Below are 14,294 nucleotides of genomic sequence, written 5' to 3'. Positions count from 1 at the left end.
GTACATACATCAGATGTGCACAATATGCGGTTATTCATTCGGTTTCATGTAAGAAACAAGATCGAATTTATTTTTATTATTATATACACATACTCATACACATACAAACAAACAATCAAGTACAATGCTGCAGTGAAGCAAGATAGGGAAAGGAAAGATACCTGCGACACAATCCCAAATCCGACAGCAAAGCTCTTCAAGCTCCCGATTCGAAGAAATGGGAGCAAGCAAGCAAACATGCAACGCAAGCAGGCCGACGGTTGAGCAGGGGGAAGGCGTCGGCAGTTGCGCGTGGCAGGGTGCGGAACTGCAGGAACTCAGCAGTTGCGTGACGCAGATCAAACAAGTGCATCGACTTCACCATCAACTGCACACAATGCACATGTGCTTGCATCGATTGCTCGTCAAAAGCACGCCAATCCCTCACTGGCTCCACCATTTTCCAATCGCACACTTCAGGAGCCCCGACAAGCCAAGGCCTTGCAACGGCGTCCAACGCGACCTCGTGGCCGAGTTCTGAGCCAGAGTCGTCAGGAGACCCGGCAGCGCGCTGAGCATTATTCGGACCCTGGCTTGATTGGGGTGCGTCACATGGTTGGGCATCAACGGAACCTTTTGTTGCAACACTCCGAGAACTTAGCCCCTAGTTTTGTGGCTTCGGCGTCCTTCGACGTGCGACTGTACGATAGTGTACATCTTTTCCTAGACTCTGGAGTCTGAATTGCAGCAAGAAATTTATCGAACCTTTTTTAGGCTTGCATAGAAAATAGAAAACGTGGAATGCTGCGAGCCATGTACAACAGTGTTCCCGTACTCTTTTCCAACTATTTATAGACACGTCTCGCTTTTGTTGGCGGCTTCTCTGGATAGTAAACCGCTAACCTAAAATTGCACATGGCATTCAAATCTCTCACTTGAATATGTGGGCTGCTAGAGTTTTGCGCCTTTGAATGCGTGTCAACGCCGCATCTGCTGTTTCGGATTTGTCATGACAGATATCAGGATCATTTTGACTTCGTAGTTTAGACATCCCATCACTGAGGATAAATCTCCTTGGCTTGGTTTGGACAACGGGCACAGTACTATTCTCCTTTTCGATGGAGTATTGTTATTTTGATCATTTTGTCTACATTTGTAAGTTTAGTATTATAGATGCATGGAATAGAGAGGAATGTTGTGTGCGTCGATTTAATCCAAACGAAGGCCCTCCATTATGCTACTGTAATCAAATATTTCCGTGCAAGGACAGAATTGGACGGCTGCGCTTCTATGATGCGAGCATCACCCTATCAATGCATGACACAGCCACCAGAGTTTTTTAACCTTTTGAGCTAAAACGGGTGTTCTCTTATTCGCAAAATTGTTGCTCAAATACCATTGCAATATCACGTCTCTCGTTTTTATTTAAACCGAAGGTTCAGACTCAGTCACCGTCACTTTCGGGATTCTTTTGTATTTTGCTACTACTTTATAAACTGAGATTGGCTATTACTTAAACTTCTAGAACCAAGTTTTCAAGGAGTACGCATCCACAAAGGCTTCATTGCTGGAACTCAATCATTGGTGAGCAGTTTGTTCAACGAAGTCACATCTTCCTCTGAATTGAAAACTCTAAGACGCGTCTTGGAGAATGATACCCACAGTACGCATGAATGTGTACGCATATGTATACAGATAAATAGATAGATAGATATACACAAACATACACACATACACATTTTGGAGGTAATTGTCAGAAATGTTTCCGGTGACAGCCTTTACAAATCATCGAGACGATGTATACTTAAGACTTTTCCAGTGAAAAGAGAAGTAGGTCGGACCGTTCGAAGAGGTTTTAATCTCTTGAGCAAGAGAACCTGGACATGTTGAAAGATGCCAAACGCTCTGTTCTGATCTTCCAAATATTCTCACCACCAGAGACTCGTATGTCCAGTGCATGCTTGTCAAGTTACATCTGACGATGCCGTCTGTGACTAGAAAACCACAATCCGATGCTTTCGCCGGCATTTAACTGCTACAGATGAATATCGAGCGCATTTGTCTGATCCACACGAACCCAACTGCAGGTTCTTCTCACATGACCTGGGTGTGATCAGCATGAGGCTACTCCCACGCCCATTTCAGCACTTGATCTGGAGATTTCACTTTCTGTTGTGATGTTTTAATGCGCTCTGCAACTGCTTCGAAACGTTTTTACAAGATGGAATAATAATGGAAAACATGGGCTTATTTTTTATTCTAATAACACACCAAGAGCTCTGATGTCTTTTGCATGTGATTTGTTGGCTTTTGAACTGGGTTGGCTGCAACCAAGTTCTTAGCTTCGGTGAGTTCCAGTCTCTGAACTTTGCTACTAATCATTCTAACTGCGTTACATTTTTCAAGAAATAAGTGAAACATGAATTATCATGGTTTCTTTTTGTATGGTGTGATTTTTAAGACACTTGAGGACATTGTCCTGCTAGTTTTTTTTACACTGTGTAACGGAGCATGTTAATTCAACTCATAACCTAGAATACACTTTGTACATGTTGGCTTGATTGTGTGGTCTACACACGCTGTTCACATGGTTGAAGTATTATATGTATGCCTGTGTGTGTGTGTATCCACATTGTATACCACCTCACTTGTATTGAAATAGTGCCTGGAGATTATGTAAAATCCTCAAAATTTATGTCATTAAGATTACAAAATACACGGGTTTCTCAACATAAGATGTGTTGATACATGATGCTGTAGGATTGTCTTGTTTTTAAGATAATCTGACGTACTAAGTACTTGTATGCTGCATTTACTTTAAAGTGAATCGTATTATTGTTGCATTATGTTAACTTTAAAGCTTGACCTTACATGTAGATGGGTTTAATTTATAATGTTATAGTTTATAAAATTAGGTGGGGTTATTTAAAAAAAAATATCATTGTTAAATTAAAAATATTGTTAATATATTGATGATAGAATGTGTATATATATTTAAAACTTTGGCTTTACTATATTATATTTTTCTATATAAATATCAATCAATTAAAATAGGATTTTATGTGTACATTTTTTAATGATAAAAAATTAAAATTTATAGAATCCATTGAAATTTTTTTAACCTTCATCTAATTTTTTTAATTCATATTTTTTCATTTATGTTTACAAATCTCTCTAACTCTTTTATAAAAAAAGTACTCAATTTCTGATTAAAAAATATATTCGATTTTTTTTTTAAAAACAATACAAAAAGAAAAATTTAAAAGTATTAATGATTAGCTATTGTTTCTCTATTAGAAAGTTAATACATTCAATCAAATTATTAATGTATAACTATAAACTAAAAAATAATAGATTACAATATAAATAATAGTTAATACAAAAAATTTAATACAAGATTATAAAAATTATATATATATATATATATATATATATATATATATCGATATATTTGATTAAATTAAAAATTTATTTTATTTTACACTAATTATTTATTGAAAAATATTTCTTTATACTAAAATAAATAAATAAATTACAGAAAAAATTATTTTGAAGTTTTTAAAATTTATCATCTAAAAAGAATATATATATATATATATATATATATATATATTTATAGTTTAAAAAAAACTTTGTTCAAATATATAGTTAAAACATACTCTCAAGAATAGTAATTTAAATTATTGAAGTATATATTAAAAATAAAAAATATAAATAATATAAAATAATCATAATATTATTAATTAGTCAAGTGAATTTTGTGTATATACATATATATAAAATTAATCTATTTATTTACTAATTTGATCCATCTTATTGTAAGCATCATTAGAAAAATGGATCATCTTCAAAAATCATCATTAAAAATATGGCCCTCATCTCAATCCCCCTTATTTCTAATATCCAATTTTTCCACTCCTAACCTTCATCCTAATCTCCATTCCCTTCATTTCTAACCTTTGTTTCAATCCCCCTTATTCTTAGCCTTTACTCTTAGCTCCTATTATTGTATAAATAATAAATATGAAAAATATAATCATCCTGGTGATTCTTTTATTTTGTTTTTTTTCTTAACAAATTCCTGATAAAATAAATAGATATTTAAAAGGATTGTATTATTTATTTTTGCAAAATAAGAAACAATTCTAATATATTTTTTATATTACAAAGTTGATTGATGGTGATTTAAAAAATAATTATTAAAGTATTATAAGATATTGCAAATAATTTATTATTTGTGAGATTGGATTGAAGCTTGATTTTTCTTGAAAAGTAGATCTTTGGATATATACATATATATATATATATATATATATACATAGAAGAATATACATGCTCTATGGTTTATTTATATTCCTCATAATAAGTCTTTGGATAGCACTAATAGATCTGGATTTATAAGTAGTACTTTGGCGCTTGATTCATAAGAATAGTCAAGCCTTAAATTTCTCTATGTGGTAGATAAAATTAAAATTTGTAATTTTTATACCCAAATTTCTTTCATTTGAATAAAAGAAATTTAATTGAATATCAGACTCTTACAACCAAGGTATGTGAGACTTAAAATTTAAACATATCAACTTGCACCAAATCTCAATACATATGTAGATGTAAAGTATGGTATTATTAGGGGTGTAACTGCTTGGGCTTTTGATCCAACTATTCTTTGTAGATGAAATATTTTATTTTATTTTAATTGTATTAGATTTCTTTGGCACAAGGAGTATATACATTGATGTATATATAGAATAAAAAGCATGCTTTTAGGTACTTCTAAGAAGTAGTATCCTTAATATGCATTATAGAAAGTCTCTTTAGTTCTTTAAAACAAACAACACAATCTTTCTTGCACTCTAAGATTGCTTTTGATTCTTTGAGCTTCTCCACATCTATTGTTAAGTTGTAAATCTGATCTTCAAGGGCCATAACCTCTATTTCAAATCATGATCCATTTTTATAATGTACAATATATATCAAAAGAGAAAAAAAGATAATTGTTACATGCTCCATCTTCTTACTTAGAGTGACTAATTATTGTTGATCTATCATCATCAACTTGTTGATAGTATTTTAATCTTTCTAATAAGAAATTAGAGAAATTTTGTAATTATTGTTGTTATTATTGTTATATTTTTTTTTACTATTAGCTCATAATTGATTATCATAGATAGTAAGTTTGTCTTATATGCGGACTATTGCCATATTTGGATATTATTTCTTTTGTAATAGACGTAAAATGAAGTCTAGCAACACTTTGCTTTTACAACATAGGAACTTGAGGTGGCCCTTGTTTAATATCACATATATAAGGCACTACATGTAGGCACCTATTACTAGCAATTTTTCTTACTTTCCACCTCACATAGCCTATAAAGTTTGATAAAGCACATGTTTATTTGTTTGTCTAAATTCCATTTGACATTTAAATTTTAAATAAAGCAATAAAAAAATAAAAAAAACATGTGATCAAATGTAGAAGGAAGGTGGTCCCACCTTAGACTAAAGGATCTCAAACTATGAGGACCTTCTATAAGAGGTATTGCACTACATATGCCTTAGGATTTAAGCAATTTTAAGCTTAAATTGATAATTGAAGGAAAGAAGTAGGACCAAGAGATTTCAAAGCTAATTAAGGTAAAAAAAGAAAAAGATCTTGAGGAGTTGAAACAAAGGAAGGAGGAAGAGGGAGGTCAGGATGAAAATTGGAAAGAAATGAAGTGGGAACTAAAAACAAGAGAGATTGGAATGAAGGCCAAATTTCTAATGATGGATTTTGGAGATGATTTATTTTTCTAATGATGGTTACAATAATGTAGAGTTATTTAATAAATAGATAGATTACTTTAATATTTATATATGTATATATTATTTTTATTTTAAGAATATTTTATATGATTAATAAATAAATATCAAATATTATAAAGAATATTATTGATATGATAATATTAAATTATCAATTAAATTATTTTTAAATAAATAATTAAAAATTAAAAAATTAAAAAATAAAATTGATAATAATATCTATTTTTTGTCAAATTTTTTATATTTATACATAAATAAGATAATTATTTATATAATAATATCTTAAGTTTTTTTTAGTAGGTTAAAAATTTAAATCTTATATAAAGACTTATGACAATGTTTTAAAATTTTTGAATTCAATAGTATGAATTTTATTTTTTAATATAAGAATAATTTTTACTTTGATGTAATTACTAGTAATTGAATATTTTGTAATTACATTTAGTTAATTTTGGAGTCTTAAAACCACTTTTCTTAAAGATTAAGATATTGATTAAAACCAAATTAGAATTTAGTATATTCAATTTACTAGTAATTTTGATTACATTAAATTTATGGATTTTATTCTAAAGATATATAAAATTCACACAACCTCAGAATAAAATTCTAATATATTGAAACTAAATTAGAATTTAATGTATATAAATAATAATTAAAAAAATTATATAAAATTTTAGAATATACAAACAAAAATCCATAATACAAATAATATCATATTAGAAGAAACTTACCACTTGTTACTAAAAATATTGCTTCAATGTAATATTTGGATAAAATTATAATAAATACGAATTTAAAATATTTTAAATGCTAAATGAAGATGAAGAAGGAAATGCCTATATTACTAAATGTCATGGACATACATATTTATCTAGATAAGAAATATTAGATAGAAAATAAATATAGGTAGATTTAATATTAACTTGTGGCGTAGCTTCTTAAAAGCTTTACAGATGCTTATTTGATTTTATACATGTTTTTTGTTGATTGGTAGGTTAAAATCTTAACCAACAAGTTAGTTACATATTGCATGTATTAATAGCTTATAGAACAAGCTAACTCTATGGTGAATATATAAAAAACTTGTCTTGTATGTTAGATACATGTCTTATAAGTTGAACATATGTCAAAGGTCCTATAGAATATTACCACATAGTTCTTAGTTAGATAGTATATGGAAGCAAAAATGAAGCCTTCTTTATCTTTATCAATACTATCATATAACGTGAATTCTTGCTTGAAAATGCACTAAGTACCTACTTATGGAAAGTAAATAGAAAATGTAATGAATAGAACTTATCAAGTCTAGTAGAATCTTAAATAAACTCTAAATAGTCTCTAATAATTTTAATTAAATTTTAACCGACTAAAATAATATTAAAAATAAAAATCCTAAATAAATCCTAAATAAATCCTAAGTAAATCCTAATCAAATCTTAATATAGCTCAAAATAAATCCTAATGAAATTCTAACAATCCTAAATAATTCTAATAAAATCTTAAATAAATTCAAATAAAATCTTAAATAAATCTTAAATTATAGATCAAATCCTAATTAAATCCTAATTAAAACTTAATCAAATCTTAATAAAATCTTAGCCAAATCCTAATTAAATCTTAAACAAATTTTAAACATTAATCAAATACTACTGAAATCTTAATAAAATCCTTCATAAATACTAATTTTTTTTAAAGCCTAACCAAATTCTAAATAATTCCAAAATAATCTTTAAAAAATATTAATAAATTATTATAATTATTTTAAAAACTTAATAAATATTAATTAAATTATTGAATATATTAATTAAATTTAAATTTAATTAATTAAATTTTGAATATATTAATTAAATTTAAATTTAATTAATTAAAATCCATACATAATCAATTAATTATTAATTTAAATTAAATTTAATTACAATCTATACACAATCAACAAATACACAAAATTTTAAAAGAATCAAATTCACCAATTGAAAGAAAAGCTCTCAAAACGTTTTGGATGTTGGCCACTACCTTTTTCCAACTTGAATATTGATCTTCTAATAGCAATTTTTCTTTGCTGAACTATTTAATTGCTTTTAAATTTGATTGGTATATAAATTTCTAAATCTAAATAGCTTTCATTAATTTTTTCCTTCAATCAAACTAGCAAATATTGTAAGATTATAAAAACCCTCATTGACTCTAAATTTCAATTATCCAAGACCTATAAAAATTCTCACAATCTTCAATCTAACTCCTTAATTGATATTAAATTTCTCACACACATTCAAAATAAAAAAATTGACAAATTTTCATCCATGAATATACTACATCACTTATAAAATCATCAAATTTATAAATTTATTTTTATTTTTCAAAATCTAAATCCATTGAGTATATCTTTTATTTCAAAAAGCCTTTAAAACCTCAATATGCCTTTATATAATATATTATTAACACTCAAAAATCTTTTCATAAGTCTTCTTCTAAAATCCATTCTTCAATTAATCAAAGAACCTTGGAGTTGCTTTAGGTAGATGGTTCTATGCCCTAGTATTTGATTTCAATCTTAGTTTTTTAATTCGTTTTCTTTGAATATTAATTCTTTATATTTTGAGGTGATTTTTGCTAAAATCTATTTTTAATCATTACTTTAAAATACTTATATCAATAATTTATATCATTTATTTTGATTTAAATTACTTGATAATATAATCTTTTGATTTAAGTTCTTTTATAATATAAAGTATTTTGATTTAAGTTCTTTTATAATATAATCTTTTTTTCTTCTTTTATCATATAATTATGTTATCACATGATATCACAAAATAAAAATAGATCACCTTTATTTATAGAAATTTTTATTTAATATTAGAGGTTATAGATTACTTTCTTTTAATTTTATTTATAGATTTGTTTGAATTTTCTATAGAAGAAAAAATTATAGATATTACTTTGGATAGAAGTGAGAATAGATTTGTAATTATTGTAGATTTTTAAAAACTTGTCAATATACTTAGGATGCAAATCTTACATATTTCTAATATCAATCATGAAGATAGTATTCCAACATCTAAAGAAGAAGTCAATAATGAAGTTCAAAGTCTATGCCAAGAAATTATGCAATGAAGAGAAGAAAATAGATTAAGTTTACAACTAAATCTAAGAAGTCTTGCTACTACAAATTTTTAAGGACATAAAATGAAAGATGCTATATAAACCAATGAAATTCGTATCAAAGAAAAAGTGACAAAATAGAAATAAGGGAGTACATATATTAAAAAGAAACTAAAATGGCTTATTATCAAAAGACAAGAAAACTTGAGACTCTTGAAACTAGACTAGAAGCAAGAAAAGAATTGATAAGAGTAAAGAAGGCTTTACTCTTGCCTCTATATATACTATTTAACTAAGAGCTACATGGCGATGTTCTATAGGACCTTCTATAAGAGCTACATGGCGATGTTCTATAGGTAAATAAACTTTGTAGTAAGTTACTGGTTGGTTATTGATAATCTTGAGAATTAGACTGATGGTTAGGTAGTTTAGTTGGTAACAATAGGTTGTTAGTAGAATAAATGGTTAAGAATTCAAAGGGTCATAACCTTTGGAATCTATTGGCCAATAGTTCATCTTTTTGGTAGGATAAAGAGATTGAAGAAAGAAAGATTGAAGCCAGACTGTGAGAGTCGTAAGCTGAGATAAGCTTGGTGCTATTTCTTTTTTTTCTTTGCTTTTATTATTTGCTTATGAAGAATTGTGATTGAGAGAAGTATTATTGAATTGATAGTTGTAGAATAGATTATATGTTGAATCAAGATGGAAGTAATAAGCCTTGGTGTTTTGTAGTTTGATAATTGATTTCAGATAGCCAGAGTACAGTCAATTGTAATACTAATAGACCCAATTCATATAACCAGTCTTTTCTCGTATTCGAACCCACCTTTATTAGTTCAATTGCTTTGGTATATCGAAGCTTGAACGCAATAAGAACAACATTTTGGCACCGCTGTTGAAAAAATGATAACAATATGAAATGTTAAAAATTGATTGTATGAGAGATGGAATTATATATTGAATGAGAATGTGAGAAGAACCAGTTTTAGGGTTACAAATATGTGAGTTATAATTCAAGTTAGTATTGATTTTGTAAAGAAGAATGAAAGATTATGACCGATAATCATGAAGGAGGGGATTATCAAAGAATTAATCTACAAGCAAAAGAAAGACAAGAGCGATTATGCATAAGAAATCTCCTATGGGAACGACAAAAAAGGAATTGTAGGTCCATTTAAAACCAAAAGAAGAAAAATTCAAATTCAAATAGGAAGGAGACTAGTGATAATACCAATGGCCGCAAAAGTGCCAGAAGTACCAATTGGGGTATAAATAGGAGCAATAGGAGATCAAACTACAATTGTGGCACCATTACCTAATTTTAGTGGTTGGTCCGGTATCACGGACATACTCATAATTACATATATAAATAGATAGAAGTAAATAAAAGTAAGTAAAAGTAAGTTAATTCTTTAATATTTGATATAAAAGCTTCCTAGAAGCTTCATAGATACTGCTTTCACTTCATAGGTGTCTTTAATTGACTTTTTGGATTAGAAACGTGGTCAACAAGTCGGCCATGTACCACACATATTGTTAGCTTGAAGACCAAGCTAACTATGTAGTCCACATGTAGAAAAACTTGCCTTGTAAGTCAAGGCATGTGTCCTACAAAGTCAATACATATTGGAGGTCCTATAGAACGTCGCCACGTAGCCTCTAGTTAGATAGTATATATAGAGACAAGAGTGAAGCCTTCTTCACTCTTGTGAACTCTTTTCTTGCTTCGAATCTAGTTTCAAAGGTCTCTAGTTTTCTTTTTGTAATAGCCATTTCAGTTTCTCTTTCAATATACATACTTATTTATTTATATTTTATTACCTTTCTTTGAGTGAAGGCTTACTTGTTTGAATTACTTTTTTATCGAATTCTTGTTCTTGACAGATTGACAAGAGTATACTTATAATATCAGAGCTTTGTCTAATTTTGATTAAGAGTGGATTACCCTTTTTTTCTTGATAAGATATAAGCATATTAGAAGTTGTGGATTATCTTCTTCTAAATTGATATTGTCCTTAGTATTTTCTTTGTTCTCAAGTCCTCTCTTCTATTTGTCTTGAGCGATATTAGACATCTTGTCTTTTTTAAGTGTTATCATGGCAGAACTTGTTGAAATGAAAAGTGCAATAGCACAAATACAAGAGCAATTTAAGGAGTTAATGCTTGCGATGCATCAACTCAATTTACCACCACAAAGAGCAACAAGATTGGTAGGAAGTGAAGATATAGAAATGGTTGGAGTTGCTTCAACATTTGCACCAAATCATGTCCTTTCTCCTATAGTAGAACGCCCTTCCAGTATTAGAGAACCAAGAATTGCCCTACGTGAGAAGTTTGATGGCACTAGATCCAAGTTTTGAGGATTTATCAATCAAGTGCAACTTGTGATTGAACTTCAACCCTAAAGCTATGCAACTTCAATATTGTAAGTTAGATTCATTGGTACGCTTCTTTCAATTCAACACTATCATGGTTTTTATCTTTTCTTGAACGACGAGATCCAATATTGGATAATCTAGAGGCTTTTCTGGTAGACTTTTGATCCATGTATGAAGAACATGATGCAATTCGTATTGCAACCAATAAGATCTATATTTTACAACAAGGTAATCGATTAGTAACGTTGTATGCTTCACAATTTTGACAACTTGCAACTAATATCAAGTGGGATGATGCTGCACTTATTAGCCAATTTTTCTACTCATTACAATATGAGGTAAAAAAAATTAATGCTCAACTTACCTAATCCTCAAACATTGAATCAAGCAATTGACTTTGCTGTGAAGTGTGAAAATCACCTTTTTGAATTTTGATCTAAGAACTATACAAGTAGACTTCAACGTTACTATAATTCAATGGCAACACCAACACCTCTTCAACACATACATTCGAAAGTAGAGGATATGCAAATTGATGTAGTACGTTTCAAATCTCTTACTAAGCAAGAAAAGACTCATTGTCGTCAAGAAGGATTATGTTTATATTGTAGAGAACCAAAACATATTGCTCAATATTGTTCAAAGAAATGACGCAACCACAAAATGAGGAGTATGGCTATCAAAGAAGACAATATGTCGGAAAACAAGTTTATCCAGCTATAATAGGGACCGTGTGGAAGGAACCTTACACAATATCTAGTAAAGGTCCTATTCTCTCCTCAGAGCTCTCTCCTTGATTTACATTAAATGTTATTTTAGATCCTAAACATTACAAAGCCTTTACCTTGTTAGATTCAAGAGCCTCAGTGTGTTTCTTAGAAGAAGAATTTACTAAAAGACATAGCATATCTTTAGTAAAGAAAACTAAACCTGTTCATGTAGAAGTCATAGATGGTCGTCCATTGTCTTCTGGAGATATTACTCACAAAATCCTTCCCATAGAAGTAATAATCAATGATCATAATAGCTTTGTAATATTTAATATCATTAAATCTCTCTCTAATCCAGTCATTTTAGGTTTATCGTGGTTAGAAAAATACAACCCTCAAATAGATTGGATTTCCCAAACTCTTAATTTTTCTAAAAGTATAACTAATAGTGTAGTAAAGAGTCATAAGTCCAGTTCAATTAAATCCCTGTTTATATGTGCAAAAGCTTTCTTGCATGCTGCTATGAAAGAATCACCATATATTATTTATGCCACACCCGTTTTTAATGGTACAAAGACTTCATGTAGCATTCCAAGTCAATATCAAGAATTTCAAGATGTATTTGAAAAAAAGAATGAGGATATACTCCTGAAACATCGTCCCTATGATTGCTCAATTGATCTTCAAGAAGGAGCACAACCACCATTTGGACCAATCTACAGTTTATCACAAAATGAGTTGATTGAACTCAAGGATTATATTGAAGAAAATCTAGCCAAGAATTTCATATGCCATTCTAAATCTCCAGTAGGAGCTCCAATTCTATTTGTGAAGAAAAAAGATGGATCATTGCGGATGTATGTTGATTATTGAGGACTCAACAAGATTACCATCAAGAATAAGTATTTACTACCTTTAATATCTGGACTTCTTAATCAGCTGAATCAAGTTAAGATCTATACAAAAATACATCTTCGGGGAGCATACAATCTATTACGCATCAAAAAAAGAAATGAATTGAAGACTACATTTTGAACTAGGTATAGATATTTTGAATACAATGTCATGCCTTTTGGACTTACAAATGCACCAACAAATTTTCAACATGTAATGAATGATGTTTTTTGAGAGTTTTTGGAAGATTTTGTGATATGTTATCTTGATGACATCTTGATCTATTCTAAGAATTCAGAAGAATATAAACTTCATGTTTGTCATGTGTTACCAAAATTAAGAGATGTGAGACTCTATGCCAAGATAGAAAAGTGTGTATTCCACACTACTCAAGTCGATTTCTTAGGTTACATCATTTCAAATGATGGACTTATGATAGATCCTAAGAAAGTTCAAACTATTATAGATTAGAAGATCCCAAAAATAGTAAGTGATGTCCAATATTTTTTGGGATTTGCCAACTACTATCGGATCTTCATCAAAGACTTCTCTCAAATTACAGCTCCACTTACACGTTTGTCTTGTAAAGATAAACTTCAATGGAATCAAAAAGCGGAAGTTGCTTTTGAATCTTTGAAGATAGCATTTGTTTCTGTACCAATCTTGTATCGTGTGGATTTTTTCAAAGCATTCTTTATGAAAAGAGATGCATCAAACTTTGTTCTATGTGTAGTTTTGTCACAAATGGGAACAGATGACAAACTTCATCCAGTAGCCTTTCATTCAAGAAAATTCTCAACAGTAGAAATCAATTATGAGATCCATAACAAAGAACTTCTTGCAATTGTGGATTCTTTTCAAGAATGCCATCATTATCTAGAAGGCGCTTCCAATCCAGTCATCGTGTGTACAGATCACAAGAACCTCGAGTATTTCATGTCAACACACGTATGAAATCGTCATCAAGCTCGTTGGAGTATGTCTTTATCAAGATTTGATTTCATCATCACTTATCGGCCAGGAAAACAACAAGGTTTGTCCGATGCCTTGTTTAAACATTCTTATCTTGTACCAAAAGAAGGAGATGTAGCTTTTGAGCAACAAAGAATAGTTCTCTTGAAGCCAGAGTAATTTCATCTTCTAGTAATAAAATCAACATTGACTGTTGATTTAACTTTTCTCCAACAAATCCAGTTAAGTATGTCTTCAGACCCTCTTGTTCATGATATCAAGAATAATTCTTCTAAATCTCATGATCCCTCTAAATTCGAGTTCAAGAATAATCTACTTTATTTTGAAGGATGTCTATATGTTCCAAAAGGAGAAGCACATTTACGTATTCTTGAAGCTCATCACGACTTTCCAACAAAAGGACATTTTGGATACAATAAGACTTTGGAGCTGATATCTAGGGATTTTTGGTGGCCTCAAA

This window comes from Physcomitrium patens, chromosome 1, assembly GCF_059467195.1.
Source record: "Physcomitrium patens ecotype Gransden chromosome 1, ASM5946719v1, whole genome shotgun sequence".
NCBI classification, from domain to species: Eukaryota; Viridiplantae; Streptophyta; class Bryopsida; order Funariales; family Funariaceae; genus Physcomitrium; species Physcomitrium patens.
This window is presented reverse-complemented; position numbering follows the sequence as displayed.